The 26628-nt window shown below is 38.9% G+C and overlaps 1 protein-coding gene across 8 annotated transcripts in view; it reads left to right on the forward strand.

The window, feature by feature from the left end:
- The window catches only part of CUNH2orf76 (chromosome unknown C2orf76 homolog), a 66188-nt gene that overhangs the window by 16442 nt on the left and 23118 nt on the right, over nt 1–26628 (forward strand). For 5 of the 8 annotated variants that reach the window (XM_037523241.1, XM_054699633.1, XM_037523242.2 and 2 more), the window contains 2 exons: nt 22703–22777; nt 23541–23610. The gene's annotated coding sequence lies outside the window, so the exon portion shown is untranslated. The other 3 variants (XM_054699636.1, XM_037523244.2, XM_054699635.1) reach the window with 3 other exon arrangements.

Here is a 26628-nt window from a genome sequence, read left to right on the forward strand (position 1 = left end):
ACGTGAGAAGCTGAGTCATTTGTGTTATGCCCATGCATGATGGTGACCCCAGAGAGTCGTGGGGGCCATCTGGGTGGTGTGGGCACCAGCCATGGTTTGAGTCCAGTTGGTCTCATCAGAGAACAGGCTCTTTTGTGGGTTATCTAGATGAATCACCCAGCTGGTTCAATTAGAAGCTGAGAGTCGTTTCCATTGCTCACAACCGGAAAGAGTAGTGTGTTTGATCTGCCAATCTGTGGTTTTCCAAGAGGCGGATCAAATAACTAGGCCTTTGGCAATAGCTCAAGGGTCAGTAAAAATAGATCTATCTACAGAGCTGTGGGAACACCTTGAGTTCTACCCAGTGAGCAGAGTGACCACGTCCACGATTAGTTCTTCATAGCTGGAGCTCGGTCTGAACAGCCACATGAGCCAAGTGGACACCACTGGGTTTTGCTGTAGCCAAACTATTTGTGAATTAGTCCGGGCATTTAGGGGAACATTGGTGAAGCGAGTTGCCTGTTGAACTCTCAGTTTTACTTCAGACAATGCAGTGGAAAAGAAAGTTTTCCCCAAAGGGAAAGCTGCCACTTTCCATATCAATCTGACGTGCTTCTGGGGGCCAACTCACCAAGTTCTTAAACATCTCATTTCCTTGTTTGTCCCTTTCCTCCTTGTTGGTCATTGAGTTGGAGCTGACTTCCAAGTGGGATATTAGACTGAAGAGCCGTGAGCTATGTCGGGACGTGAGGAGTCCAAAAGTTCAAGGGCATCCTGGGGTGGAGGCTGCCTCCCTTTTCTAGAGGTTCCATTTGGCAGAGTCATCAGCCATAGTGACTGGTACCTCATAGGGGCTATTGGGGTTGTGGGGCTCCAAAGGCAGATAATTGCTGCATCGTGCATAGCTTTCAGTGCAATCAATTGATTTGGGCACCACTCAGGATGCTGACTGTGGGTTAGCCAATATTCGGGACCAAGTAGAAGTCCAAGTGAGGACTGTGTCAATCAGAGTTCAACAAGAGACAGAATCAGTAGAGACAAAATAACACACACACCACAAGGTGTGGACTCACTCACTTGTGGGGACTGGCTAAGCAAGGTGAAGTCTAGAGACAGGCACATAGACAGGGCCAACAGGACACCACAACCACCAAATGAAGTTCATGGTCCTCAGCAACCATCAGGAAAGACGACTAAAGGCAGAGAGAGCAATTGCAGACCCCTCTGGTTTGGAATCTGCCTCAGGGAAGGCCAAAGTCCTCCAAAATGGCCTCTAATTAAGTCAGGCCCACTCAGGACAGTCTCCTTTTTTATTTATTTCAAGCCAGCTGATTATCGGATTTAATTATATTTGCAAAATGTGTAAGCTCCAGTATGATCACTGCCCCCTCTGTCTTCTAACTCAGAAGAGAATATTAGAAAGGGCATCCTGGGGACTGTAGTTCAGCCTGGCCATATGGACATATCATAAAGCCATGCCAGACAAAAGCTGTCTCTAATACTCAAATTGTCCTGCATGATGCTTTACTTTCTCTTTGGTGCTGGAGGTTGAAAAGCCAGCTATTGTCCTTGATGACTTAGGGGACTGGGCATTGCACATCCACTTATATAATCCCAAGAAGCAGTTTGGCTATCCAGAACCTGGATTCTACTGGTGGGTGTGTGATAACAGCATAGTCAGAACCACTGAGACTAAAGTTTCTGATTTGCCAACTAACAAGATATCTTTTATGTATTGAAAACATCAGTGAGTAGGGGCAATTGTGTGAAAAATCCTGCCCACCCACTGGGCACAAATGGCAGGGGAGCTTGTCCTACTGGCATCTTTACCTGCAATTCTTCCTCATGGGAGAATCCCCTCTGGCACTATCGATAGGCAAGCATAAGTATACATATAACACATCCCATGCAGTGGGCTTGTGTCACAGCCAAAGAACCCTGATTTAAGGTAACCCCAATCATGATGCTGGCAGAAGACATGAGATTCCTGTGTCAGAGACACAGGACTGTATTACAGTCAACAGCATGAACTTCTTGGTTGTGTCAATTCCTCTTGCCCCATGGAGTTCACTGCTGTATAAACTGAAGTTTAGGTCATCTAAATTGTTTATAAGGGGCAAGCCTTCTCAACTTTACCTTGGAGGGGGGCTTTATTATTATTAAATTGGGTATTAAACCTGCTCTCTCTTCTGGAGGGAGATACTAATTCTGTCTTCCTGGACTGTTTGCTGTACACACATCATTTAAAAGACCAACTAAAGAAGCTGACACCTCTGCTCATTAGACAAGCGAAAGCGAGAGAGCGCCTTGGAGACCTGACTCCCAACATACTGTTCAAGGATTAACATTCTCATTGATGACTATGAATCAAAAAAAGTAAAATTATGTTCAGTATACATTGTTTAAGAGGGAATTGTGTGAAATCTTCTTTCAATATGGCTAAGACTCTAACCCTTTTGAAAATTAAACTATTCAGAATATAATTTCTCTAAGTCTTACCTGCATTAAACAGAAAGCGGAATATGGTTTTGTATATTTGCTGCAAATATACAAAGGCAGGTGTGTGGAATTGTAGGTGCTGATTTGTGAGTGGGTTGTATGCAGGGGAAGAGCAGTCGATGGTTTATTTATTAGGATTGTAACCCTTAGGAAAGCGCAGCTGCTAATGGTATGCAGTGGAGCATGCCATTATAGCCTGTAGCGTTTGTGCAGCCATCAGATTTAGCTAATATTTATTTTGCAACTCCTGTGCTTTCTAAACACCTAAGGTGGAAGACTAGTTATTTCCCCATAGCATTACTTTTTATTGAGTGTGTTAATGTTATGGAGTTCTTGCACTACCAAGCCATGCCAGAGAATTCAAAGAAAGAAATGGTAGAATGGACAGCTTCATCCATTCATCATGCAGCTTATTGATTTATGTGCACTTTGATAAGTTCGCATCTTTTAAAAAGTTACGAGATTTGGAATTTTCAATCTCCTGCAGGGCTCTAGATTTCTAGTACAGTATGCTGTTATATAAATCACTTCCATATACTCATCTCAGTTCACTCCTCAATAATATAGCCCCCAACAAAATTTGGTGGAAAAAACTGCAAACTTTTGAGTATGTCACTCAAGGTTCAAGAGATTAAGATTTTTGGTTCTCAAATGAAATCTTCAGTTTAACCAAGAATTTCTTCCTGGTCTCTTGCTTAATTACCCAACCTCTCCTACGTTGGCTCAGCTACTCATCATATACATCTACCCACCATCTCACATGATGCCACCATTATTTTCCAGGAATGGTTGGCAGGTCATGTCAAGGAACTACTGTAACCTGTATAACAAGCTGATTCCTGCAATGATACTTTCATCAAGACTGAACTCCCACATCAGGATGGTTGTGCTCACCCATTTGCTTTTAGCAAAGAGGTTTATTACAGAGAAACCCAGACTCTGCATCAGGTAGTCACATACCACTTTAAAATATTTCTTTTGAACCAAAGAAATATAAAAAACTAGGTATTTCGAGGCTATCTCATTAGATGGAAGAAAACTTTTCAGTGATCATAGGTAGCTTCTTCAAGTACCTTTTAAGGAATGAAAATGACTGGATATTTTAAGCTGTAATTATTAAAAACAGAAGTGCCGCTCTTTTCACCATTGGCTTTCCAAATGAGCAATATAAAGGCACTGAATGGTTGATAGTAGAGCTTCCACCAGGGACAGTCGCCACATCTGTCAGATGTCCAGCACCTGAAAAATTTGGACATAAATATATCTGGGATTCTTGTCAAAGAACGTACAAGATCCAAGAAAGTCAAATGACTTTTAGGTACCATCAGCTCACATTGCTTGGAATTTATAAGGACAGGTCAGGTAATCCTTTGGCCTAAGCTGTGTTCTTTCTGTAGCAGTTTATTCCACAGTTCCAACCTGATTCATAGAGACTAGCGGCACCTGAAGTAGAGCCCCTGCACCTACTCCCCTGGGCATCCGAAGCCACTGGTTCCCTATTAGGGATTAGCAAATCCACGCTATTTCACAATTCCAGTGCATCTTTCAGGTTACTTAACCAAGCAATAAGTTCTTGCTTGGTTAAGCTCAGTCGCAGAACTTATTCCAAGTCAAAATGAAAAGGTATTAATGTGGAACACAGAAAAAGTACTACCCAAATAAAATAGGACTAAAAGCAACAAGAACGTTCCCTCTCCTACTCCTTTCCCACTGGGTGAATCCAAGGTTAGTTGAATTTGTGGTTAAACTTTGGTTAAACTTTAAACCAAAGTTTAAATTAGAAATCACAGCCCTATACATCATTGGAACACATCAGTTCTTTTGAGCAGAATGTTCTAGGAAGTCTAATACTGCCCAGCCCACTACAAGTAGGGTACACGACAGGTTAATCAAGGTGTCCTGGCAGGATGGCACGGAGCAGGATCTCTAGGATTCGAGCAGACAGGTGAAGCAGGAGAGAGTCCCGGAGCCCTCGGTGGCTTTTGCAGGCTTTTATTGGGTTTACCAGGTACATGGCAGGTAGGGGTGCCGGGGGGCCGGGAGGCTGGTAGGTCTCCCAGCCCCTGGCAAGTCTTCACTCTTTTCTGGGTTCTCTGGCATTTTCTCTTTTTCTCTGTTCTTTCGCTCTGGTGTTCCGTTCTCATTCTCTGGTGTCACCCTTATAAGCCCAGTCTCAGGCCAGGTGAATCCCATCTACATAGGCCCACTCCCTACTCCAGGTGCCTGCCATCAGGCATGCATTCAGGACTGCGGGGATCCATCATCTATCCTGATGGCGGGAGGGCAGGAAAGCCTGATACCTTTATTTACCCAACACAAGGTTACTTAAATCTTCATTTTTTTATAGCAGACCAAATCCCGATGGCTGACTTGCTGCAGGATTTCTGATAAGAACCCAGTAGATCAGGTTTGCAATTCCACATTGACATTCAGTAGACCTAACCTCATCCCAAAGTTGTCATCTGTTTGATGTGCACAGTGAGTGCAGCAAAGCTGAGAGCTCTGATGAAGACTCAGTATCTGAACATAAACAAGATTTTGAAATGACCACTGGCTGCAGGTTTTGTAATTGTGAAAGAATGTGAAAGAACACAGCTGAATCTAGTTCACCCATTTACGTAACAAAGTCCCTCTAAATCTAATATACATTAAAAGTAGCTGTGACTCTTCAAGCATCCATAGTGCTGGACTGGGTTGAACAGTCCACTCAGTTGCTGGAGATCCAGCAGAGATCAGCTGTTCCTGGTGGTTAGCTGTGGTCTGGTTACCTTAGAAGGGTTAGCATGGACCTACTGTGCTGTGTGGGCCTACTTTGTGGCTCTTCAACACAGCATGCTGGTTGTGCAGCTGAAGTTCAAGGGCCTCGTCCCGACTTCTATTTTCGTTTTACTGTTTTGAAGCTCTTCCTTTCTTAAGCCTCCAGCTTTTTATGTGCTTGTCAGTGGACTGCAGGGATAGGAATTATGCATCCCTCTATTTCTGGTAGCCCTTCTATGTTTCTCTTATTGTGGGTAACCTGGCTCTAGGAAACCTATACACACCAGGAATCATTGCCAAACCTGAGGTTTCTGTGACAGTTGCTTGGGTAGAGGGTACTTGTACCAGAGCTGTTTTATTCCAGGGACCTGAAGATTTTTGTGCACCACAACCACTATTCCACCTTCTTCCCAATTGTTATCTCCTGGGTCTTTATTTTCTTTCACGATTGTCTTCTTCATTTGTACTTGATTGGCTGAATGCTGAGGCTGCTGTAGTCCACCTCTTTTTTTTTTTTAAGATTTATTTATTTATGCATACAAGAACGGGGTACAGGCCAGAGGTGCGGGTGGTGAGAGGGCTCATCAGAGACAGAGTGGGGAACAGAACAGGCAGACTGATGGAAATACACTGCTGAGGGGTGCAGCAGGCAAGTCAGAAGAAGTCTGTTGTGCCATGTGGGTTGCTTCCTGGCCAGGTATCGAACTCTTGCTGCAATGGCTGCCATTCGTTTCCTAGGTTGCATATTAACCCCTTGCGCCACCAAGGAAGTCCTAGTCCACCTCTTTTTACTGAAGTTCTTTCCTGTCATCTTCATCCTCCTTCAGTACCTATATAGGTATACTTACTTTCATTTTTAGAAAATTATGCTTTTGAAAAAAAAATTTAGCAAGTTCTTGTTAATGTTTTTCTTTTTATTATAAACCTGTTTTTGGTATTTCATTGTTACTGTGTTACTATTATTAGAATAATATTTTATTTTCTACTTAAGAGTTAAAGTTGAAGTAGGCTGGAATAGATTAAAATAGAATTTACTTCATATTTAATCATAGTCTTATTATGTCAAGTCACAGACTTGATTATAACTTGTCATTCTTTATGAACTTTGGTTAAATTGAAATTTTATATAGTTATTAATTTGCTCAGGTTAAATTCTCTTTAAAAGGTGAACATTTATCATTCACCTACTTAGTGTACTAGCTACCCAGTATTTTTAGGAAGAGTAATAAAAAAGAATGCAGGTTTCCCCCCTCCCTCTGACTTAAACACCATTTGTTTTTTTGTAAAGTGACATATTTGGATGATATTTAGTAGTATGTAGAATTGTTCACTCCATAATGATTAAAGTACAATTTCAAAACCATATTTATATTTGGTGATTGTTATCTTAACAGAATTCTCCTTTCTCCGACTTTTGTAAGTGACCATCTATGCCAGTTACTTTCTTCCCATGAAAAGAATAATACACTCTATATTTTTTACCTTTTTTTTTACTGATTTGTTTCTAAAGGAAAGCAAATGGACTCTTTGCCCTATCATGTTAGTTCCTAACTCTAGAGGAAAAACATTTAGTGAGATTAATATAGATATTCATTTTTGGGATGTGCTTAGAACATTACTCTTTTGAAAGTTATATCTTTTACATATGGGTATGTTTTAGAGCGAACTTGAAATATGACCATTTTTATTTTACAGTACTTAAAATTGGAGAGTCGACAAAATTTTAAAAGCATGTTTCAAAAGGATTCACCCTAGTTGTCTGTTGAAATTCAAGGCAATTGCACCATTTCTTGGAAACCTTCCTACTGAGGAAGAAGGGTTAGCCAATGCTGTCTTTTGCCTGGTGGTTAATTTTTCCATGTTAATTGCCCAAGCTCTGCGTGCTTTCACATACTGAAAGCTTCCAGTACTTAACTCATCTTAGAACCTGTTCTCTTACAAAGGTCAAGAGCATGGTTTCTTCAAATACTAGAAAGCACATGTCTTTTTTTTTTTTTTTTTTTTTGGTAATACAGTCATTTTTATGATAGTCTATATTTGTGAGTTCACTCACTCACTAAAATATGTTTGTAACCCCAAAGCATACATAGGCACTTGCTTGGTCATTGCCAGATATGTGCAGAGTGGTGAAAAATTGGTCATGTTCCCCACATTCCTAGCTGAAGTCAAACAAGTTGACTTGCTGCTCTATTGTTTCATCCCACATACTGTAAACAGATGTCCAGTTTGGGCTCTGTTTACGGCCATGCCTTTCACATTTTGGTATTTTTGTTGGTGATTTTGTTGCTAAAATGGCCCCCAGGCCACAGCGCTGAATTGCTGTCTAGTGTTTCTAAATGCAAGAAAACTGGGTTGTACCTTATGAAGAAAATGTGTATTAGGTAAATTTTATTCAGGTGTGAGCTATAATCCTGTGGGCTGTAAGTTCAATGTTAATGAATCAACAATGTATTAAATGGGATGTCTTTAAACAGAAAGACATAAATCCTGTCCATGTGTTGATGATTGATGATGTCAGCAGCAGCTCCTGAGGCTATGAGAACATACCCCTCTAATTCCCCAGGAATGGTGGTTCAGTATTCATTAAATCAGTGTGAATCCACTTTTTAGACCATATCTACAAAGACTAACTGGAATTGACTGTGTTCTTTTTTTTTTGTTGTTGATAGAAATCATTCTAAAGGTTAACAAGAATTTTTTGAGTACGCATGTCTTGTCTTATTGTAACTTTAGTCTCTGAACTTTTAATGTACTGTGCCTGTTTTTTCTCTGAAGGATTCTGCCCCCGCTGCTTTATAACCTCCTTGCTCCAAACTTAGCCAGGGCGCAAGGAACCGGCTGGGAGGTGAGAGCGTTGTGTGCGTGAGGGGACCTTGCTTTGTGACTTGACTTTTCCTGGCTAGTCTTTGTTGAATTTCCACCTTCCCAGTTTACCCTGCTGGAACCTGGGCCATAAAAAGCCATTCTGACCTGACTTGTAAGGATTGGGGAATTTTGGTCTGGGAGGGGAGGTGCTGGGTGCATGCTGGCTATGATGTCTTTGGCTGTGATGATTCAGTGGCCACTGCCAGGAACCTAGGAGTGCCACAGGAAGGGGTTCCTATACAGATTTTTGTGGGTTTTTTGCTAATTTGTTCTTTGTTTATAAGTGGGTTTTTGTTTGTTTGTTTTCTGCCTTAATATGACTTTTTCTTCATCATCCCCAGACCAGCTAGGTAGCAGGTCCCAGTTAAGACAGGTTTTTTTTTTTTTTTTTTTAAAGGGAAGTTAAAAGATCTTTCTAAGCCCAAGGCACTGTTATTTCTCAAATCCCTATCCTCTGTCATATAAAATGTATAAAATGTACCCAAAGCCTATATTAAATCTGATTTATATATAGAATTATGATTGGAGTTGAGTTGCTATTGGAATGTCATGTGTTGTTGGTATTAAATAATTTTAATGTTGAAAATTTCATATTCTGGAGCAATAAGATTGTCTTTTTGGGTCTCAGACATTTTCATGGGCCCTGGAAAAACTGATAGACCTGAGGTGCTATGCCTGGAGAGCAGGGCTGATATGTCAGTGTGTCCATAGGAAAGGGAAGCAGTCAGGTTTTCTTAGCCTTTCAGCTGCTCTTCAGTTCTGCAGACGTCGATGCGGGGGGGACTCTGATGCACCTTTCTATGCAGGGTCTCCAAAAACAACCCATACAGCCTTTTTTCCCTCCAGGAGCTTGCAGACTAGATCCTTTTCCTAGATGACTTTAATACGTGGTCAGGTGTTCTAGGCATACAGAGCCTTTAGCTGAGCCTGGCGTGGAGCAGGAGCTGATCATGAGGTGCCTAAAGTGGATGGTCCCTGGCCTACGGTTTTGAACACTGCTTGTGTGCTAAGGCAATGAGACAAAGGACGGAGGGAGTTTGAAAGAAAGCTGGAGTGGAAAGCATGGTAGATTTGCAAGCAATGTGGCATGTGTGGGAAACTTTGGGCTGTTGTTGCTCCTGGGATGATATGTGAATGGTGGCTTGTGGTAGTGACAAACACCAGCAGGGAGAGGCAGGGAGAAACTGAATATGGGAGACCTTTGGCCTTCTTGGACAAGTTTAGACTCATTGTGGGCATGTGACCTGTTTCTGGTGCCTCTGACTGCTGAGTACGTTTTAGAATTATTTGGGATCCCTCAGTGCACATCAGCAGCATACCAGTTTCTAACCTTCCCTGTCACAGAATTTGATAAATTCTGCATTGCTTGCTTTTAACCAGTTGTATTTTTTTACTAAAAGAAATGGAAATAGCTTAGGTGTTAAAAGAAAGTTTTATTGATGCATGGCAAATGCAGTAGAAAGTGCAAATATAAATATATGGGACAGAGCTTAATTTAAAAACACATCTTCATTATCAAAAGGTCAAACAGGGCCTCCCCTGGTGGCACAGGAGGTTGAGCGCAGTGCTCTGAAGATGTCCGCAGCCTCTGCAGTGCGGGTTTGATCCTGGCCAGCCTGCGAGATACCCACATGGCATGGCAGACCTCTCCTATCTCTCCCACTGCTCCCCTCAAGAGTGCATTTCGGGATTTATTTAGAGGAGTGGGCGGAGCAACATGGCGGCGAGGAGACGCTGCGAGTAAGATCTCCCATTAAAAAAAGTTAATAGGGAGGAAAAGCGGCAGGTCCCAGTGAGAACTGGGACACGGAAGATAAACGGACGACTCCAGCAAACTGCCCGAAGAAGAAAGTTGCCATAAAAGAGGACAAGAAGGGAGGGAAGCGCAGAACCCTGCTCCCCTCCCCCGCCCACAGAGGCGGCACTCTCCGCCCGGCAGAGAGGAGGAAACAACAAACCAAAACGGCCAACAAGAAAAACGGACACAGCAAGCGGGACTGTGAGTGGAAAGGAACTATTGCAGCCACCACACCCCGTGAACGGGAGCTGAGGCGAACCCTGCAGGATCCGCTGCGGAGGTGAGCTCCAGGCGCCATTAAAGAGAGCCCCGCCCCCCAGGAGGAGCCCAGCACCAGCACACAGCCCCGGCCGCCCGGTAAGCTTGCGCGGAAAGTGGCGCGGATCCAGACCGGATCGCAGCTGCCCAGGTCCCCGCGCCTGCGACCTAGGCTTGCGGGGAGACGGCGGAGGCCCTCCCTGAGTGAGCAGGAACAAGGCGCCCAGGCAGGGGAGCGGGATTCAAAAGGCGCCATTCCCGCGCCACTGATCTGGGCTACAGCCCGCGTCCTGGAACTGAGGGCTGTGGAACTGAGACCCGGGGCACAAAATTAGGGGCGTGGGTTTCCCACGACGGTGGGGCACAAGGCAGACACAGCACCCCAAAGCCGTTGAGGTGTACCCTACCATCCCCGCTCTGCTCCCTGTCCCACGGGGTGGAAAATCAGCTCCCCAAGGGCTCTAGGAGAGATCTCTGGCGCCACCTAGCGACTTGACCCCAGCACAGGCTACTGAAGGAGCTAGTGGCCAGCTGGGGAGTTAGCCCACACCTGGCTCCTTCCGAACAAGTAGTCTGAGCCCACAGGGAGAGCGAACACCCACAGCCGGGGCAGACCAGGCGCGCAGAAGAGTGTGCCTGAGACCAGACGCGCAGGGAGTGTGTCCCACATCACCATTTTAGAACAGGGACATTTCTTCAGTAAAGACTACCTGCAGAAGGCTTCCTCAGGAGCCAGAGGTGAGCAGGGGAAGTTCGCCCACGCCAGACCCCCTCTGGCCTGCAGTCCAAGCCCAGAGGGGAGCAGGAACCCACCGCCGGGGCAGACCAGGCGCACAGGGGAGTGTGTCCCCACATCGGCATTTTAGAACAGGGACCTTTCTCCATTAAAGGCTGCTTGAAACTGACAGATGACTCCTGGTAGAACCAGAGGGGAACAGAGAAGCCCACCCAAGATGCCGGCCAGTCCCAACAACACAGTGTCCCAACGCATACGGCAAATTAGAAAACAGACAGTAGGGAGGAGAAGAACCACACGCAACCTAGCAACTCTCCAGAGAAAAAGCACACCACAAAAAGAAAGCCAGCCCCCAGATTGCAAAGACAATAACTTGGAAGAATTTCTGAGCCTTCCAGAAAGAGAATTTAAAATTGCCGTGATTAAAAAACTGACAGAAGTCATAAAGGAAAACAATGATAAGGGAAAAATAATCAACGATCAGAAGAATGCAATTGAGTCCCTAGAGAGGGAAAACAATGGTCAGAAGAAAGAAATTGAGTCCCTAAAGAGGGAAGTAAAAGAAATACAGGAGATCAAAGAATTAATGGAAGAACTAAAGAATTCTGGGAAAAGCAATGAAAGCAGAATAGATGAAATGGAAGAACGAATAAGTAATCTTGAAGACACAGAAATAAAAAGAACCAAAACAGAAAAGGAAAGAGAAGTACGAAGGAAAAAGAACGAAGAAAGACTTCGGGAACTATCTGACTCCATGAGGAAAGGAAATATAAGAGTTATAGGAATACCAGAAGGAGAGGAGAGAGATGTAGGAACAGAGAAAATATTCAAAGAGATAATTGAAGAGAACTTCCCAAATGTGAAGAAGGAGCTGAAAATTGATATACAAGAAGCAAGAAGAACACCAAACTTCCACGACGAAAGGAAAAATACAGCAAGACACATAATAGTAAAGCTCCCAAGAATCCAGGACAAGGAAAAAATAATGAAGCTGGCAAGAGGGAAGAAACAGATAACATTCAAAGGAAAACCAATCAGGCTGACATCAGACTTCTCCGAAGAAACACTACGGGCAAGGAGAGAGTGGAGGGACATAGCCAACAGACTCCAAGAAAACAGATGCCAACCAAGAATACTCTATCCCGCAAAGCTCTCCTTCCTCTTTGAAGAAAGAATATGGACCTTCCCAGACAAACAGAAACTCCGGAATTTCATTGCAACTAAACCCCCACTCCAAAAAATACTACAAGGAGTCCTAAAGCCAGAACCTCAGAGGGACGAATAACAATGAAAGAAGGCCAAAAAAAAAAAAAAAAGTTATTAAAAGAATAAATAAATAAAATCAAAGGAAAGACAAACACAATGGCAAATACAGATGTTAACATATCAATATTAACTCTAAATGTAAATGGACTAAACTCTTCAATAAAAGACACAGAGTGGCAGCCTGGATTAAGAAACAAAACCCAACCTTTTGTTGTCTCCAGGAAACACATTTAGCTACAAAAGATAAAAATAGGCTCAAAGTTAAAGGATGGAAAACAATCCTACAAGCAAATGGACCAAAAAGAAAGCAGGAACAGCTATACTTATATCAGATAAAACAGATTTCAAACTCAAAAAGATAAAAAGAGACCCCAATGGTCACTACATTATGATCAAGGGGACAATACTTCAAGAAGAAATAACACTCATTAACATATACTCACCAAACGAAGGAGCACCAAAATATATCAGACAACTGTTGTCCTCTCTGAAAACAGACATCAGAGAAAACACATACGTAGTGGGAGACTTCAACACACCACTATCAACAATGGATAGATCAACAAGACAAAAAATAAGTAAAGAAACCAAAGCTCTAAATAAGGACCTAGAGCAATTAGGCTTAACAGACATCTATAGAACACTAAACCCCAAAAAAACGGAGTACACATTTTTCTCAAGCGCACACGGATCATTCTCCAGGATCGATCACATACTGGGGCACAAGACAAACATCAACAGATACACCAAGATTGAAATCATATCAACCATCTTTTCTGACCATGAAGGCATCAAACTAGAAATAAACCATAAAAAGAAGGCAAGGAACTTTCCTACCTCATGGAGATTAAAAACCACACTACTGGAAGACCATTGGACTAATGAGGAGATCAAAGAAGAAATTAAAAAATTTTTTGAATTGAACGACAAGGAGGACACTAATATCCTAAATGTATGGGATGCAGCAAAAGCAGTAATAAGAGGAAAATATATAGCAATAGAAGCTCACATCAAGAAACAAGAAAGAACGCAAAGAAACAACCTCATCTCGAAGCTCAAAGATCTAGAAAAAGAACAACAAAAAAACCCCAAAACCAGTAGAAGAAAAGAAATAATAAAAACCAAGCAGAAATAAATGAAATTGAAACTAAAAAAACAATCCAAAAGATCAATGAAACCAAGAGCTGGTTTTTTGAAAAAATCAATAAAATAGACAAACCCCTAGCCAGGCTCACAAAGGAAAAAAGGGAGAAAGCACAAATAAACAGGATCATCAATGAAAAAGGAGAAATCACAACGGACACAGCAGAAATCAAAAGAATAATCAGTAACTACTATGAACAGTTATATGGAAACAAGTTTAACAATCTAGAGGAGATGGACAAATTCCTACAACTCTACAATCACCCAAAGCTAGATAAAGAAGAAATAGAACACCTAAACAGACCAATTACAATTAGCGAAATTGAAGTGGTAATAAAAAACCTCCCCAAAAACAAAAGCCCAGGACCTGATGGATTTACAAATGAATTCTACCAAACATTCAGAGACGAATTAGTGCCTATCCTTCACAAACTCTTCCAAAAAATTGAGAAGGAAGGGACAATACCAAACACGTTTTATGAAGCCAACATTACACTAATACCAAAACCGAACAAGGACAACACAAAAAAGGAAAACTACAGGCCAATCTCCCTAATGAACACTGATGCAAAAATTCTCAATAAAATTTTAGCTATCAGAATCCAACAATGTATCCATAAGATAATTCACCACGACCAAGTTGGATTCATTCCAGGGGCACAAGGATGGTTTAACATCCGAAAATCAATCAACGTTATCCAACACATCAACAAAAAGAAATATAAAAACCATATGATAATATCAATAGATGCTGAGAAAGCTTTCGACAAAGTGCAACACCCATTCATGATAAAAGCCCTTGAAATTCTGGGGATACAAGGAACATACCTCAACATCATAAAGGCCATCTATGACAAGCCAACAGCCAGTATCATTCTCAATGGTGAAAAGCTGAAAGCAATTCCATTAAGATCTGGAACAAGACAAGGATGTCCACTCTCACCATTGCTTTTCAATATAATACTGGAAGTCCTAGCCAGGGCAATAAGACAAGAGAAAGACATCCAAGGAATCCAAATAGGAAAAGAAGAAGTCAAACTATCACTATTTGCAGACGATATGATATTATACATAGAGAACCCCAAAAACTCCACAGAAAAGCTAATTCAACTCATCAATCAGTTCAGTAATGTGGCAGGATACAAAATCAACACGCAAAAGTCAGTAGCCTTCCTATACACAAACAATAAATCTGAAGAAGAAGAAATCAAAAAGACCATCCCTTTTGTTATTGAAACAAAAAAAATCAAATATTTGGGAATAAATCTAACAAAAGAGGTAAAGGACCTATACAAAGAAAACTATAAAACACTGTTAAAAGAAATAGAAGAAGACACAAAGAAATGGAGAGACATCCCCTGCTCATGGATTGGAAGAATAAACATTATTAAAATGGCCATCCTACCAAAAGCAATATACAGATTCAATGCTATTCCAATCAAAATTTCAATGTCATTCTTCAAAGAAATAGAACAATTATTGATGAAATTCATATGGAATCACCAAAAACCCCGAATAGCCAAAGCTCTCCTGAAAAAAAAAAAGGGAATGGAGGCATCACACTCCCAGACTTCAAACTATACTACAAAGCCATAATCATCAAAACTGCATGGTATTGGAACAAGAACAGACATACAGACCAATGGAATCGAATAGAAAATCCAGAAATAAACCCACAGATTTATGGTCAACTAATCTTTGACAAAGGAGCAAAGAATATGCATTGGAGCAAAGAAAGTTTGTTCAATAAATGGTGCTGGGAAAACTGGGTCGCTACATGCAAAAGAATGAAGCTTGACCACCACCTCACACCATACACAAAAATCAACTCAAAATGGATTAAAGAACTAGACATAAGACCTGAAACCATAAAAATATAGAAGGAAATATAGGCGAAACACTACGTGATTTGCACATCAAAGACATCTTTACAGACACATCACCCAAAGCAGTGATAGTGAAGGCAAAGATAAACAGCTGGGACTACATCAAATTAAAGAGCTTTTGCACAGCAAAAGAGACAATAACAAAAAAGAGAAACCCACCAACTGGGAGAACATTTTTGCACCCAACACTAATGATAAAGGACTGATCACAAAAATCTGCAAAGAGCTGATGAGACTCAACAACAACAAAGAAAATAATCCAGTCAAAAAATGGGCAGAAGAGCTTAAAAGAAACTTCTCTGAAGAGGAAATGCAAATGGCCAACAGGCATATGAAAAAATGTTCAACATCACTTGTCATCAGGGAAATGCAAATCAAAACTACCATGAGATACCATCTTACACCAGTGAGAATGGCACATATTAAAAAAACTAGCAACAACAAATGTTGGCGAGGGTGTGGAGAAAAAGGAACTCTTCTGCACTGTTGGTGGGAGTGCAAACTGGTCCAACCACTGTGGAAAGCTGTATGGAGATTTCTGGACCTACTAAACATAGAACTTCCATATGATCCAGCAATTCCACTCCTAGGTATTTACCCAAAGGACACAGAAACATCAATTCCAAAGAACACCTGCACCCCTATGTTTATAGCAGCACTGTTTACAATAGCTAAGCTTTGGAAACAACCCAAATGCCCAAAAATAGATGACTGGATCAAGAAGATGTGGTACATATATACCATGGAATATTACTCAGCATTCAAAAAAGATAAACACATGCAATTTGCAGCAACATGGATGGCGCTGGAAGGGATCATGCTCAGCGAAATAAGCCAAAAAGAAAAAGAAAAATACCGGATGGTCTCACTCATAGCAGGAATCTAGAAAACTTAAATAAGGGACCAGGAAAATGAATAACTATAAGAAAGTGAAAATCAAAATCAACAAAAAACTATGAACCAGAGACACTTTTAGGGGGGCGGGGGTGGGAGGGGAGGGATTGGGGTCAGAATGGGGGGGCTGCAATTGTATGGGGAATATAACAATAAAATTTATTAAAAAAAAAAAAATATATATAATATATGTATATTATATAATAAAAAAAAAAAAAAAAAAAAAAAAAAAAAAGAGTGCATTTCGGGGCCTCCCTGGTGGCGCAGTGGTTGAGCGCTGGGTTGCGAAGCTGCCCGCAGCCTCTGCAGCGCCGGTTCGATCCCCGGCTGCTCCCTGGCCACCGGAGGAGGATCCCACATGGCGCGCAGACCTCTCCTGCCGCCCGCTGCTCCCCTCAGCAGTGTACTTTGGTCCTTCTGCCTGCTCTGCTCCCTGCTCTGGCTCTGGTGAATTCTCTCACCCTCCCGTGCTTCTGACTCTACCCAGTGCTTGTATAAATAAATAAATAAATCTTAAAAAAAAAAAAAAAAAGAGTGCATTTCGGTCAGTCTTCCTGTTCTGTTCCCCATTCTGTCTCTAGTGAATCCTCTCACCCTCTCACACATCTGGCCTGGACCCCGGTTCTTGTATGCATAAATAATTTTTTTTTTTAATAAAAAAGGTCAAACAATATTTAAAATAGGTAAAACAGTATAAGAGGGATCCTTTTTCACCACATCCTTGCCAGCACTTGTTTATATTTTTTTTAATATGGGCCATTCTCACAGGTATCAAAACCACACATTGTGGTTTTGATTTGCACTTCCTTCTTATTAAATTTATTTTAATAAATATTTATTAATTTTTAATAAATTTATTAAATTTATTCCCTGTATTAGATTTATTTTTATTTATGCATACAAGAACTGGGGTGTCGGCCAGAGGTTCAGGGTGTGAGAGGATTCACCAGAGATAGAGCGGGGAGCAAACAGGTGGATCTACTGAAATACACTGCTGAGGGGAGCAGCGGGCGAGACAGGAGAGGTCTGCTGCATCATGTGGGATAGCTTTCTGGCCATGGATCGAACTCATGCCACATTGGCTGGTGATAGCTTGATAGAGCCCGTGACTTAACCCCTGCACCACTAGGGAGGCCCTGTTTGTTTTGTTTTTGTTGAGTTGTGTTACCTCTTTGTAGATCTTTGATTTTAGTTCCTTGGCAGTTTTATGGTATTCAAATGTTTTCTCCCATTCAGTAGGATGTCTCTTTGTTTTGGTTACTATCTGTTTTGCTGTGCAAGAGCTTTTTAGTTTGATGTAGTTCCAGCTGTTTATCTTCTCCTTCATTTTCCTTGCTTCTGGAGAAGGGCCTCAAAGTTGCTTCTGAGGTTTATGTCATGGAGCATTTTGCCTATGTTTTCTTCTGTGTATTTTGTGGTTATGGTCTTACATTCAAGTCTTTTATTCACTTTGAGTTGATTTTTGTGTATGGTGTTAGACAGTAGCCTAGTTCATTCTTTTGCATATGACAGTCCAGTTTTCCCAGCACCATTTACTAGTGTATATTCTTTGCTTCCTTGTCATAGATTAGTTGACCATACATGTGTGGTTTTATTTCTGGGCTTTCAATACAATTCCATTGGTCTCTGTGTCTGTTTTTGTTCCAGTACCTTGTTGTTTTTATTATTATGGCTTTGTAGTATAGTTTGAAATCTGGGAGTGTAATACCTCTGTTCTTTCCCCTTTTAGTCAGGAGAACTTTGGCTATTGTGTTTTTTTTTGTGTGTGTGATTTTATATGAATTTCAGCATATTTATTTCATTTCCTTGAAGAATACCATTAAGCTTTTTATTGGAATTGCACTGCTTGCACTGCTGTTGGGAATGTAAACTGGTCCAGCCACTATGGAAAGTGTGGAGATTTCTCAGAACACTAAAAATGGATCTACCATATGATCCAGCAAGTCCAGTCCTAGGAATCTACCCAAGGAACACAAAAACACTAATTTGAAAGGAAACCTACATTCCTGTGTTTATTGCAACACTGTTTACAATAGCCAACATATGGAAACAACCCAAATGCCCCAAAACAGAGAAATGGCTCAAAAAGTTGTGGTAATCTCACAAAGGAATACTACTCAGTGATCAGAAAAGACAAACTCATGCCACTTTTGGCAATGTGGGTGGAGCTGGAAGGGATTATGCTAAGCAAAATAAGTCAGAAGGAAAAAGATAAATATTGGATGTTTTCACTTACACGCAGAATATAGAGAAACTGAACAAAGTGTCAAGAAAAAGACAGAACTTGCAAGGTGAACATAGCTCTGAGGCACACAGCAGGGTAGGAGGAAGTAGAAGGTTCAAAACAGGGGAGGGAGGAGCACAACTGACTGTGGTGATAGATCATGGGTTTTATGGTGGTAGGAAAACTACAGGGACCACATCTGAGAGGAGAAATCAAATACTATCCCAAAGTTAACAATGTAAGAATATAAATAAATTTAGTGGAAAAAAATAGATAAAACAAGTAACAGTATCTGGATTTCTACCACTTGGAGATCACCACTGCCTGATAGGCGTTGTTCTGGCAATCTCTCCATGTCTATGAAGATACTGCATACCTGCAGTTTTCCAACTTGTTTTTTCATCCACTAATATGTCAAAGCCACCTTTCAAAGTTGTATCTATCGATTCATAGCTCCCTTTAATGATTGCAGGGGATTTTATGTTTGACATAATTTAACGAATTCTTCTTTGATGGACATTTAAAGGAAATCTCATTTTTGTCAACTGTTGTAACTTCCTGAAAAAACCTCTTTGAATGTACATCTCTGTGCGCTCATTATCTTCTCTTAAAATGTTTTTATTATGAAAATTTTTAGATATATACAGAAATATGATAGTGTGATGGGATCCCATATGCAATAGTTAACAATATTCTATTTTAAAAAATCTTCACTTTCATAGTGATTTTTCTTTCTTCAGGGTGTTTGCACACAAAAACCAGTTCGTTATATCATTTCATAGATATATACCTCTGTCTTTTAAGATAAGAACTCAAAAACGATAATAGCAAACAAAATTAACATTAATTCCTGGTGTTTTTTTACTGTTATGCAAGTCAGGATTCATGCAAGATCTAAATGTGGCATTGGTTAACATTTAAGTTTTTAATCTTCCTCTCCTTTTTATCCTTTTGTTGTTGTTGAAGAAACCAAGTCGTTTATTCCATAGAATTCGCCACAATCTGAGTGTGGTGATGGCCTCCTGACATGGTATTTTAACATGTTTTTCCTCACACATCAAAACCTAGAATGGAGTGAGAGCTGGAAGCCTGATTCCTTCCTTAAGGCTGATGATGAATTTCGAGTGGTGTTAGCCCCTGAGGTCTCTATTACAAAGTTTCTCAACAATCTTTTGCCTCATGATTTTGGAATTCTTTTATGACCATTGCTTACATTATTTCATTAGGGTTTTTTAAATGATGATTTTTAGTAACTTTTTATTTTGATGTAATTTTAGATTTGCGTGCATTTGTTAGCAACAAGACTTATCTCCTTCACCCAGTTTCTCCTAGTAATAAGATCTGGAGAGTAGTCCACTGTCACAGTCAGGATATTGACACTGATACAATTCATAAACTGTATTCAGATTTCATTAGTTTCACATGCACTTGTGTGTGTGCATGCACTGCATATGCATTTAGTTTTTCACATATGTAGATAAATGTGGCTAATACTATAGTCAAAACTCATAACATTTCAATCACAAGGATCCCGCATGCTATGTTTTTATGGCCATAGTCACTACTTTCCCTCTCTGCTCCCTATCCCTGCCAACAGACATCTGTTCTCCATTTCTATAATTTTTTTTGTTACTAGAAGGTCATATAATTGGAACTACATGGTATGTATGTCACCTTTTGAGATTAACTGTCATTTAGCTTAATTCCCTTGAGATGAATTAAGATTGCTGTGGTTATCAATAGTTTATTTCCTTTTTTATTACTGAGTAATATTACTTATTACTGAGTAGTGTTTCTTTTTTTTTTTTTTTAAAGATTTATTTATTCATGCATACAAGAACCGGGGTACAGGCCAGATGTTCAGGAAGGTGAGAGGATTCACCAGAAACAGAGTGGCGAACAGAACAGGCAGACTGACAAAATACACTGCTGAGGGGAGCAGCGGGCGAGACAGGAGAGGTCTGCCGTGCCATGTGGGATTCTCGCCGGCCGGCCTGCATTGAACCCACGCTGCAGAGGCTGTGGACAGCTTCACAGCACTGTGTTCAACTGCCTGCACCACCAGGGGAGGCCCAGAGTAATATTTCTTAATACCACATTCTGTTTAACCATTCATGTGTTGGATGACATTTGGGTTGTTTTCCACCTTATATACTTAACATAGGAATATACTATGAAGATTCAGATATAAATTTTTGTGTGAACAGAAGTTTTTGTTTCTCTTTATTAATACCTGAGAATAAAAGGGCTAGGATATATGATAAGCATGTGTTTATTTTTTTTTTTTGAGAAACTGCTGTTTTGTTTTTTGCATGAATAATGTAATGAATAAGGGATCTAGTTTCTTCATTCCCTCATTAATCTGTGTTATCACTGTATTTTAGCCTTTCTGATAGGCATGCAAATAAAGATTTCTAAATTCTGTCATTCTTTGAGTGCTTTTTAGCTGTAAAAAGCTTTTTTTTTTTTCTGTCAGCTATTTGGTAGCCTTGAAATACGGTCTGTTATAAGACAGACATAAAATATTTTATTATTTTTCTCATTTCTTTACAGTCCCCCCACCACCTTGCTAACCCAGTTTTCAAGAATACAAATAAGTGTCTTATTATCTTCCACAGTGACATTTGCCTTTTTAAAAAGTATCATGAGCTCAAGGATTTTTAAAACATAAATTGTGATTATCTTCTTAGGGTAAGTTATTAGACAAGAAATTGTCATGTCAAAGGCGACAAATTTAAAATTTTGACACATTACTGCACTCCCAAAAAGCTATCCCATTTTATGTTCTTAGCAATAGTATATAAAAATATTTCTCCATATCTTTGCTAACACTAGTTTGACCAGTTTTAATTTTTTTAAAAAAAGATTTTATTTATTTTTGTGTAGAAGAATTGGGGCTTAGTCCAGAGGTGGAGGGGGTGACAGGATTCACCAGAAACAGAATAAGGAGCAGGACAGGTGGATTTGATGAAATACACTGCTGAGGGGAGCAGCAGGCAAGACAGGAGAGTCTGCTGCATGGTATGTGGGTTAGCTTCCTGGCCAAGGATGGAACTCGGGCCGTAGAGGTGATAGTCCTGGACCTTAACCCCTAGGTACCAAGGAGGCCCGTAATTTTTTTTTTAACTTACTAATATGATGGCAATATTGTTATATTACTGGGTATATGCTGTTCTTTGAATGCTAGTATAGTTGGTCATCTTTCATATTATTTTTTGGTAAAAATTTTAGCCAATTGCCTATTATTTACCTTTATCCAAGTTAGGATATTGGTCTTTTCTTACATTTTATGTTGTTACATATATCAACTTTTTCCTTGATGGTTACTGAGTTTCTTTCCTACTGTAAGAAAAATATTATCCTTTTTCTTGTAACATTCTATGATTTTACAGTAAAGTTAAATATATGTATGGCTTATGTTTCTATAAAGAATGATGTAAGAATACAGCATTACTTTTTCATAGTCATCTGACCGGTTTTCCCTATGCCATATATTAAATAAATTATCTTTCTCCCACTAATGTGAAATACCTGTATTTATTTGTTATACTGTATTTATTTGTTAATTTTGAGTCTGTTTTGAGTTTTCTTTTTTATGTTCTGCTGAACACAGTAATCTATTCTTGCATCACTATCACAATTAAAATTACTATAGATTGATTTTTATTTAAACTTTTTGTTACTGGATTCTGTAAATGTATGAAATCACACAAGCTTTTTCATATATTGCTTGTCTGTGTTTGACTACTCCTTTATAATGTGTTTTAATAATCGATGTCACTATCTGTATTGTTACAATTTTTCTGACTAAGCTTCCAAATGTGTTCTTCCAGATGGATTTGTGACAAGTTCCCCAAACCATCTTTTTATATTTTTATTGGGATTTTAGTTAATTTATAGATTAATTTAGGGAGAATAGATTTCTTTACAATTTTGAGCCTTAAGAACAAGGTCTGTCCACTATTGAAAGTTGTGTGGAGGGCACTCAACTTACTAAAAATGGAACTACCCTATACTCTATTACCCAGCAATTGCACTCCTAGGAATCTACCCAAGGGGCAGAAAAACATTATTTTGAAAGAAAACCTGTTCTCCTATGTTTATTGCAGCACTATTTACAATAGCTTAGGTATGGAAACAACCTAAATGCCAAAAAACAGATGACTGGATCAAGAAGATGTGAGATATATACATATACACATACACACATACATATACACACAATGGAATACTACTCAGCAATAAAAAATGAACAGCGATATAAAAAATAAATAAACAAATTTTTAAAAATAAATCCTCAATTTCAGAAAAAAAGAACAAGTTCTATCATTTCATTTGATCAACAAATTTTATTAAAATTATTATTTTAATAATATTTATTGTTAATTTATCCCTAGGTTTATTGTCTTTGGTTTCTCTGTTCTTCATCTGAGGATTGCCTTTTAAACCTGATGAGGTTCATCTTTTAAAAAGTAGGTCAAACTTTTATAATTTATAATATTGGTTTTCTAGGATATCTGCCTCCCTAAACTAGGAGACTATATTTCCCACAGTCCTTGAGGTAAAGTAGGTAATAGTTTTCTTCTAATAGTAGCTAGCTTTGTAACTGGGTATAAATGAAAGCAAATTTGTGACAAAGATGACAGTATGTTATTGACCCAAATTATATTTTAATGCAATTTTGGAGTTTCTGATAGAAAATTTCAGTGATTGAAGTATGATATTTGGGCAGCTTTTTATTAAGTGCAAAACACAAATCTACAATTACAAAACAGTTTCATAAATCATGCATATATCAGCCAGACTTTTAGGCCATTTATGATTTATCTCATTGCTACCAAGAATCTGGTATCTTTATCTGCTGCCTTCATAAAACATAAATTGTTACTAATATAATCAAAATACCTATATACTTTTCTCTAACTGCATAACCTATACTTTATATTAGCAAGAACAACTGATTATCTCCTTTTAAACATAATAAACACTATGCTTTTGAGCTTTATACAAATGGTAGTGTACTCTGATTCTTCTGCAACTTGCCTTCTTTCATTCACCATATTTTTGAGATTTATCTATGCTGATGTGTATTATTCTAGTTCATTGATTTTTTTTACTCCTTGCATTACTCCATTGTATGAACAAACCATAATTTACTTATCTGTTCTATTGATAGGCATTTAGTTGTTTTAAGCTTTTTGCAATTAACAATGTTATTAATAATGTGTTTTATAGTTCTTATTGTGTACATATATGAGAGGGTCCCAAGAATACCTACCTGTAACTGAAACTGCTAGACGGAAAGGTATGTATATCTTAAACTTTACTAATTATTGCCAAATTGTTTCTAAAAGTAGTACCATTTGAATGCTTCTATTCACTGGTTAAATTCTCATTGTTGTACATTTTTGCCAGCATTAAGTATTGTCAGATTTTTTAATTTGTCATTTATTTATTATTGTTATTACTAATTTTTACAAATTTATTTAATTTGATGAGTGATGTATGTACTTCGTTATTTTGAATTTCCCTAATTATTAGTGAGTTTGAGCATCTTGTACTTATTAGTATTATAGGTATTTTTTTATTAGTACCTATTATGTATTTTGACTGAAAATTGTATTGAAAGTTGAAAGTGGCATAAACTGTTTACACTAGATAATAATATACCATAATTTTATTTTTAAAACATTGCCAACTTTGCAGATTTTTGGAGGAAATAATTTGGGTTGAACCCAATAGCATATTAGACAGAACATGGACTTTGGAATTGAATGAATGCTTGAATCCTGGCTCCATTTTTAATCAGTTTTATGATCTTGGGTAATTTATGCAGTTTCCGATAATGTTTCCTCATCTTTAAAATGCATGCAATAACTCATGGTTTGAAACTAGAATTAAATGAAATAAAGTTAACACCTGACACATTGGACCAGTACATTCTTTTAGGATGAAACCAACATTCTCAAGCAATTGTATGAAAACTGGATAATACCATGGCTTACTTAAATAAACCCTGAAATCTGGCAGCACTTGTAAGATTAAAATGTGACCTGTTGAACATGACATATTGAGACCTCAAGGGAATATAACATCACAAGGAGAGAACTGTCCAGAATCCAGCCAAAAAAGAAGTGGAAGATTTTATGTTCTATCAGATATAGATCTGGTTCAAAATTAACATGAAAAAGAGTCAAAAAATGTCAGAAAAGCAGAAAAACAAGTCAAAGTGCTACAAGAGAACTCTGAAAAGCTAATTAAAGAGATACAGCAAAATTCATAAAAACAAATAAAAGGCATGAGAAATAAAATTAACATAAAGAAAATAAAAATCAAGATGTTAAGAAAATAACAGAGTTTCAAGATGTAAAATGATCAATATAGATAAAAGATTCTGGAGGAAGTTATGGAAGTAGAATAGACTAAATGGGAATTTTGAATCAGAGACCTCAAAGATAATAATGTAAAAAGGACCCAAGTGGGAGAATAAAAAGAGCTACTAAAAAAAAAAAAAGGAACATTTCAGAAACATTCACTCCTTTGGGAGAGGTAACATAAGGATAATGGGAATTCTAAAAATACCTGGTTAAATGTAATGGGACCTACACCAAGACATATAGTAGCAAAACTACCAAGAGTTCAAGACAAAGAAAGAATAGTGAAAGTGCTTGGCGTGGGGGTTGGGCAATAGGTAAAATGTTCTCCCACTAGACTTATATCAGATTTCTCTGAGGAAACCATATAAACAAGAAGAGAATGGAATGACATATTCAAATACTTTCAAAGTGTTAGTATGAGTTAGTATTCTTCTATACTGCAAGACTGTCCTTCAGATATGAGGCAGAAATGAAGTCCTTTCCAGTTTGAGGAGTTTACAATCACTAGACATCTCCAATGATATATGTTGAAAGGTGCTCTCCTGTCTAAATTGAAGAGAAGAAAATCTACAAAAACTGAACAAGGAAATAAATAGAAACAGAATACTAAAAACAATGGCAGTAGTAAATCCTCATGTATAAATAATCCTCATGTATCTTCAGATATCACCCTATATGTTAATGGAATGAACTTACCAGTCAAAAGGCATGGAGTTGCTTGTTGGATCAGAAACACAACTATCCACTGTGTCTAGAATACCAATCTATATTCCAAAAATAATGATAAGCTCAAAGTAAATGATTGGAACACAATCCTACAAGTAAGTTGCACCCATTACATAGCAGGAATAGTCTCCTTTATATCAGAATAAAAAAGACTTCCAGGGCCTTCCTGGTGGTGCAAGGGATTAAGGTTACCCTATGAAGCTATCTGCATCCATTGCCGCACCAGTTCGATCCCCTGCCAGGGAGCTTACCCACATGGTGCAACAGACCTCTCCTGACTCATCTGCTGCATCTCTTAACAGTGTATCTCAGTAAATCTGTTTGTTCTGTTCCCCACTCTGTCTCTAGTAAATCCTCTCACCCTGCACTCCACTGGCCTGTACCCCAGTTCTTATATGCATAAATAAATAAATCTTAAAAAAAAGCCTTCCAGCTAAACGCAAAGGTAATGATAATCATAATGATTATGGACATGAGATCAATACATCAGGAAGATATAACACTCATCAGTTTATATGTACCAAAGGAGCATCAAAATATATGACAGCTATTAACAAATCTGAAAACAGACATTGGTGGCAACACAATAGTGGCAGGGGACTTAACATAACCTCTTGTACATCAGTGGGCAGATCAACTAGACAGGAAATAGTAGCTTCAAATAAGGCATTAGGTCACATGGACTTAGTAGATATTTATAGGTTACTGCATCCCCCTCAAATACACATGATATGTTCTCTAGGATAGACCACATGATCTCTAGGCTAGGTCACAAAACACATATCAATAAATTCATGAAAATTGAGATCATATCAGGCATCTTCTCTGATCACAATGATAGCAGCTATAAAAAGAAAGCAGGAAAAACCTATAGTATGTGGAGGTTGAATAACAGTACTGGATTACTGTTGGGTTAATGAGGAAATCAAGGAAGAAATATAAAAATGCCTGAGACAAATGAAAATGAAGACAGAAGCTATCAGAATCTATGGGATGCAGTAAAAGCAGTACCAAGAGGTCTGTATATAGCAATACAAATCCACATCAAGATAAAAGAAAGATCTCAAACATTCTAACTTCACACCTTAAAGAACTAGAAAAAGAAGAACAAATAAAACCAAAAGCCAGTGGAAGGGAGAAAATAATAAAAATTAGAGCAGTTAAAAGAAAAAAAAAACAAAAAAACAAACAGTCCAAAGGATCAATGAAAACAAAAACTA

This window comes from Talpa occidentalis, unplaced genomic scaffold (genome assembly GCF_014898055.3).
Source record: "Talpa occidentalis isolate TD23 unplaced genomic scaffold, MPIMG_talOcc4v2.1 talOcc4.3, whole genome shotgun sequence".
Taxonomy (NCBI): domain Eukaryota; kingdom Metazoa; phylum Chordata; class Mammalia; order Eulipotyphla; family Talpidae; genus Talpa; species Talpa occidentalis.